The sequence below is a fragment of the Camelus dromedarius genome, chromosome 10, assembly GCF_036321535.1.
Source record: "Camelus dromedarius isolate mCamDro1 chromosome 10, mCamDro1.pat, whole genome shotgun sequence".
Classification (NCBI taxonomy): domain Eukaryota; kingdom Metazoa; phylum Chordata; class Mammalia; order Artiodactyla; family Camelidae; genus Camelus; species Camelus dromedarius.
The window spans coordinates 8,021,151-8,028,202 of record NC_087445.1 but is presented as its reverse complement, the minus strand read 5'-3'; the positions used below and the strand labels follow the sequence as shown (position 1 = coordinate 8,028,202).

General features: G+C 38.7%; 1 protein-coding gene across 2 annotated transcripts in view; it reads right to left on the bottom strand.

Moving 5' to 3' along the window:
• Positions 1-512: 512 nt before the first annotated feature.
• The window catches only part of APTX (aprataxin), an 80,435-nt gene continuing 73,895 nt past the window's right edge, over positions 513-7,052 (bottom strand). The window contains exon 9 of one of the 2 annotated variants that reach the window (XM_031447281.2): positions 513-1,411. The gene's annotated coding sequence lies outside the window, so the exon portion shown is untranslated. The other variant, XM_031447279.2, reaches the window with a different exon arrangement.

The window sequence follows — 7,052 nt, the reverse complement described above, 5'->3', positions numbered from 1 at the left end:
TTATTTTTATATATAGTATGAAGGAGTGTCCTAGTTTCATTTATTTACTTGTAGTTGTCCAGTTTCCCCAGAACCACTATTGAAGATTAGCTTTTTTCCATAGTATATTCTTGCCTCCTTTGTCATAGATTAATTGACCATGTGTGTGCGTGGGTTTATTTCTGGCCTCTCTATTCCATTCCATTGATCTATGTGTCAGTTTTTGTGCCAGAACCATGCTGTTTTGATTACTGTAGCTTTGTAGTATAGTATACAGTCCAGGAGGGTAATATCTCCAACTTTGTTCTTTTTTCTCAAGATTGCTCTGGCAATTCAGGGTCTTTTATGGTTCCATATAAATCTTAGAATTATTTGTTCTAGTTCTGTGAAAAATGCCATGAGTATTTTGACAGGGGTTGCATTAAATCTGTAGATTGCTTTGGGTAGTATGGCCATTATAATAATATTAATTTTTCCAATAAGAGCAGGAGATTTCTTTCTATCATCTTCAATTTCCTTCATCAATGTTTCAGTTTTGAGAGTATAGGTAACCTCCTTGGTTAAGTTTATTTCTAGGTATTTTGTTGTTTTGGGCGCAATGGAAATGTTTATGCCAGTTACAAAATTCTGGTTTATGAAGTACAGAAGTATCAAGATTTTTGTGGTTGAGATACATCATTTTCAATAACAAAATCATATAATGATAGAAACATTTATCAACATCCATTTTCACGATGTTCTCTCCATAGCAAGAGTTCTTTTGATAAGCAGATACTCTCTCTCATTGATAAAATGTCACCTTTGCCTTGAGGAAGAATAAACTTTTTTAAAAATAGCTACTAGCATCACAGAAAAGGTCAGTGCATTTGGAATACTTGTTGAAAAAGAAAAATATATAACATCTATAAGAAGGACCATTCTTTTGCCACAAGATGGCCAGAAACCCTCCTGTGATACAAAAGATTTTCATAGTCACTATCTTTTTTAAAAAGTTTGGGATGATTCTACTACTTTTATTATTATTATATCTATGATGTTTTCTCAACTTAACCACATCCAATGACCCCCTGTGGCACTCTGCACCCTTCTGACTTCAATTCTTTCCTACACTAGATTGAACACAAATACCAGTGGATGAATTTCACATGTGGAACTAACAGTCTAGTCTCACCCCAGAATTATTTTTTAGTCCAATCACAGTAACTGCCCCATTAGTGGTTACACATAGGTGTAAAATATTATTTTATTAAAGAATTCATTTCCCATGTGACTATAGTTGACAACTGCATGTCCTGTGCCATGTGTTCACAGATGCCTCATAGCTTGGATGTCCAGCTTCACTGGGTCATGTTGCCAGTAGTAGACAGAATGTGAGTGAATATTTGTCCATCGTCAGGATTCTAGGTGCCACCTATCCCACCTTTCCTCTCATCTAAGAGAAAAGAAGCTGTTTCATTAACAACAGATACAGGCAGGAAAGCATCCGTTATAATGACAAGAAAGTGCAGAGCAAAAAGCAAAAGAGAAAAAAAAAAAGATCACTGGTGGGATTATTTAAACCCTTTCTCCTGACCAGGGCTACTCTGCAGCAAATGCAGAGTAATCACCCTGAAGAGCTCTGAAAATGGGTTATTTCAGCTCCCTAGTCAGGATATAATGCAAGTGAATGGAATTCACCTTTTAAAAAAAATTCCTTTTCTGTGTCTTTTGTTCCCAAGGAATATCACAGTAATGAGCTGGATACCCAAAGTATAGTTATTATTTTTAAATGCTCAAATGGCTCGGCCTATATATGCCCTCAAAATACTTGAGTCAATGGAAGAAATTAAGAAAACGTACTGGAGGGTTAGAAGGGATTTCCACAGGAATCACATTCTCACCTCAAATCAGAGACTCGAGGCCTGCTGTAACTACAAGCTTTGGCCCTTTTCTTACCATATATGAAATATTTGGGCTGTTTCTCACTATTATAAAGATTTGAGATTTAATTTCAAACTACTAAATAAAAGTGACATTTACCAAATTAAAAGTAAGCAAAATCTTCGTGGTATTCTTCATACAAATACCTTTCCATCTTAAAATTAACAAAGCTCCTCTGATTGCAAACGGAATTTAAACTAAAACCTACTGCTACACCTCTAGTGGGTGGGACTTTCCTTGACATCACTGAGTGAGTGGAGTCTCTGGTAGAGGTTATCAATCCTATATATATTTATTAGCAGGACTGTTTTCTGTTTCTTAGGATGGGGTGCCCAGACATCTTTATTTCTCAGGCCTGTTTGAAGGTGAGAGTATCCAGTTCAACAGACTTGTAATGAACTACTTTGTGAAAAGACTTGGTCTCAGTTTTGTGAGCACTTCAAATATGAAGAGGTCCCTACTTTCAAGAGCCTCCTTGAGGAAGAAGAAGTAAATTCATTTTTTAAAAGATGCCGGAAAGTCAATGATGTAAGTTGCTAAGTAACTTTTAATAAGGGCTCTGTTCCAAAATTCTGAATTATAAAATTACAACATTCACTTAGCAGAATAATCCAGGCTAAAAGCAAATCCACTTTTCTCCTTCAGTCGAAATTAAAGTTTCTATAGGTTGAAATACAGAAGTAAAATACACAAGGAGGCAGAAAAGACAAATAGGGTAAGCATACTTAACTGCTAAGTAGGCTTTTAACCCTTGAATAAATATGATCTATATGTTACCATTTTGAAGAGGTACAAAGTGAAGGAGGGGAGAGCCTAAGAGGGGCTGGGTTTTTAATGACAGGACCTCAAGGACAGCACTGAGGCTGAACCTTCAGCACTGACTGCCTGGTCCTGGATAAGTCAGATCCAGACACTGGACCCAAGATGAGTGACTTCTCAGTACCAAGCTCATACCAAACGGACCAGACCAATTCCTAAGCCCAGAATCTAGCCAATCTTTCATTCTTCATTCAAACCATGACTTACTCCAAAACAAATTTAAGGCCACTTAGAAATATGCAAACATGTTACAAGAGCAAATAAATCCAAAATAAAAAAATGAGGCCAAAATCAAGTAAAATTAAGAAAGCAAGAATGGCTTGGGGATTAAAGTCAGCCCACAAAGCATAGCAGGAGGTCCTATGTTCTTTCGTGAGTAGCAACCTCGTAGCTGGAATACAGAGGCAAACATAGTACGTTACATGGTGCGCTGCCACCATTCTGGTATGAAGATACCAAAGAAGCCAATCAACAGTCAGAAGACTGTTCAGAACAAAGGAGATATAATGGATCGGGAAGAGACGTGCCCCCTAAACCCTAGGAAAACTTGATATCTTGTTGCCCAAGCAAGACCCATAGCACAGTGGGTTGCACAGCAACCCACGTGGTTGCTGAGTGTCCTACATGGTCCCCTGTGTCTCCTCCCTGGTCAGGACGGCAGAGCTACTTCTCTGTGCCCGCTTTCCTGTGCTCACACTCCCCTTCACTGACACATTAAGTGTCACCGAGGATACGAGGTGTCTAAGGACACTTCAACCAACTCCTTGTGTGAGTGTGAGACACACTCTGTCCAGTCCCATCTATTCATTTATCCTTGAATTTTATCAGACTGATCCTGCAAACGTATTAGGCCAAATGCATTAGCTGTAAACTAGATAGATGATTGCCCAAAAGCAGCAGTAGTGCTTCCAAGACATTGGGGATCTTGGCACAGGTTAAACTAAGAAGAGTGGCCCCAGATAAAAATTCTCTCTAAGGGATCCTACTGCCAACGGCAGGACATACACAAAGCTTCTGCACAAAAATAAACGTATCTCTTCCCACAGTAATTCAGCCAGTGGGAATGTGCTCTTAGGAAGAAATGCAAAACAGAAAAAAAAAAAAGTATGTTCAAACATACCCGTTGTCAAAGATGTCCATGTTGTTTATAGTTCTTTATTTTTATAGAATTTGAAACAAGTGTCCAAGAATTGGGAAACTGGTAAGTAAACTATTGCGTCAACTCAGTGCTATATTATATATCACTAAAATGATGTTAAAGAAAATTCTGCTGCACCATAGACAAAGGCTCATAATACAATTTAAGTCTTTTTTAAGGAACATAGAAACTTCTGTGTGTGTGTGTGTGTACATTCTGAGGTACTAGGTTTTAGAGATTTCAACATGAACTGGCGGGGGAGGTCACAGTTCAAACCATACAGCCCTGAACCCTGAACCCTGCTTTCTTGAAACTCTTCATCTAAAACATAAACTAACATGAATGAACAAAAAACAAATTGAGAAAGCACTGAGAACCCCTGACCTGTGCTGTTTTGGGGTGGAATTAGCACTGGTATTGTGTGTGACTTTTTGACTGTGTGCAGCTGCCACTTTACCCTTAAATATTCTGAATCATGTAATGAACCATGTCAGAAAGGAGTTCCTAGAGTCATGCTTTTCTGTTCCTAAATCCAGCCTCATGACATGGCACCATGAGCCCTCAGATCCTTCCTCTTGTGCCCTGAACTGATCTTGTAACTGACCTTGGATTCTCCCGGAGTAAATCTTACAAGCTGTTAAAGAAAGCATGATTTAATCACTCCATAAGCACTTCTAGACACCCACAGTGCACATAGTCCTCTTCTCCGCTAGGGGCTAGAGGAAACAAAGACAAGGCTACCCAGCGGATTTGGCCCTACCTTCAAATAGCCCTTAGGCTGCTCAGAAATAACAGCAGAAAGGAGGAAGCTACCCTCACGACACACACATTTAGATGTCCACTGAATTCACAGTTATCATAGGTGAGACAGAATGAAAAGGAAAACAGCCCAGACTGCTAATGAGTGGGAAGACTGACAGCCTAGACATAAGCATGTCTCCAGAAGAGAGAAATTCCCATTAGGTCTCATGCTTTTCCCCTCCAGGGAACAAGTCACAGTACCTTTTCCCAAGTCTCATGGCCTCATCTTTTTATTTCAACTGCAACAGTTTTTCACTAGTAGAGAGCTATCATATATAAAGCAAATATTTAAAATATGCATTTGAACAAAAGATATTTTGCCCACAAACTACTCATTTGCAAAAGCATCAACAAAAAGATGTCTGAAACTGTCACTGTTAGGAGGATCCACATTATGAATCTTCTCAGGGCAAGTTTTCTTCCCCTCCTGCCAATCCAGTATCATGTCTCCCTCCCCATCCTCAAAAAAATCAATTTTCAGAAAAAAATTGAAGTGTAAATCAAAGTACACCTATAGCTTGTCATTTCACTAAGCAGAGTGACAAGCACTTGTTAAATGCTTTCTATGTGCCTAGCCATGTTCTAAGTGCTTGGAGGCACAAAAGAAGCACAAGGAATCTCTCTGGATCCATTTAAAACCCATTTTGGCACATTGAAAATGCCTCAAAGGTTCTGAAGGAAAAAGAGGGACAGCATCTCTTTAGGAAACTTTTTTCCTCTGTGAACCTTTGAAGTGCATGTTAAATACTACAGAAGAGTATTTGAAACTTAGATTCTTAAAGGGGAAAAAACCAGACTGGCCTGAGGATTGAAATAGAGGTTGTAACAGCCACTATGAGGCATTCTTCAGGGAAAACAGTGCCTTTGGGTTTATGAGTTATTCATTAGCAAGGCAGCATCTAGCTGGCTGACACTGTGGGTGTTTCAAGCAAAACTTTCATCCTGACTGGAAGGTAAGAGCTCTAAAGCCAAGCAAGGGCTGCCATGTGCTCCTGGAGGGCAGTTCTAAATCACAAGGTCATGGAGAAACAGAGTGAGGAGAGCAGGCAGCAGAGATAGAGAAGGTTTTGCTGTCTTGTCCATAGAAGGAAATGACAAATGTCAGAAGCAGAGCTTCTCAAGGCCTCATTAGGAGGTAGGAAGCCAAGAGGAGCACTCATTTTCAGAAGATAATCACAGGGATCATCTTCTCTACAATAATTTTGATTCAAAGGTCAGAGTGGTATAGCCTCAAGACTCTGACACAAAACAGAGTTAGTCTGAGACCCAAGAGTATTAAGTAGATGAGGTTTAAAGATAAGTGATTCATTGGCATAGGTTATAGGCATCCCCTGCTTTGCACAGTTCCAAGATGTACAAATTTTAGTTACCATAGTTTAAATAACACCAGTCATTCAATAAAACAATTCAAATTTCAGTTACCACCATATGTTAACCTGAGTCATCACATAAGATACAAATTTTGTGCTAACCTTCAGTTCACCAACCACAATACAACAGATGGGCGTCATGATCAGTGACCACTCACATCTCTTCTGCCCAAGTCTGTTCGTGACTGGCCACTGTACATTTGCTATTCATTTCTTTCACAGACAGTAATGAGCACAGTTGTGTTGCCTTCTTTTTTTCCAGTGATAAACTCACGAAACATTTTACAACAAAGATTAAAGTGCAGCAAATATAAAGTAATAAGGTTGGAAATGAAACTGGATGCAATTAGAAGATCTGAAAAATGACAAAAGAAAAGCAAAAATAGGATGAGATCTAGGCTTTCATGAAGTTATGGTCTAAACTATGTTGACAAAATTCAATGAATACAAAAGACAAGGTAAAGTTGCTTCCACATATTTTAGCTTAAATTGTAGTAGGAACAGAAAGGCAATTATGGTTGAAATGGAGCATTTACTTCTACTTTGGACTAAAGACTGCAATTAAAAAAAAAAAAAATCCAAATCAGTTCCACTAGCATTCAGGCCAACACATTAAAGCTGGCTACCATGTTGAAAGAAAATGGCGATTACAGGGAGACCAAAAAAGAACCTTTACTGCCAGTAAAGTCTGGTTTCATTGTTTCTGATATTGGCATGAATTAATTAAGATTAAGCTATCTGATGAAGTGGGTACAAGTAAGGGTGCTGCTGTGAAATCTGAACCCAGATTGTAAGAATCAGTTAAAGCAGGTAGTTATGATGCTAACATGAAAGTGGCTGTGACAAAAGAATGAAGATGTCCCAGAGGAAGTGACATTGGCAAAAAAAGACAAAACCCTCAGGTTAAGAGAACTCTCAGACACTTCACGACACTGAAAGTGCAAAGGAGAAAATGTTGAAAGATGATTCAAACTTAGAAAGGATTCTGACAATCTGCCAAGGCATAAAGTACTGATACGTGCTAC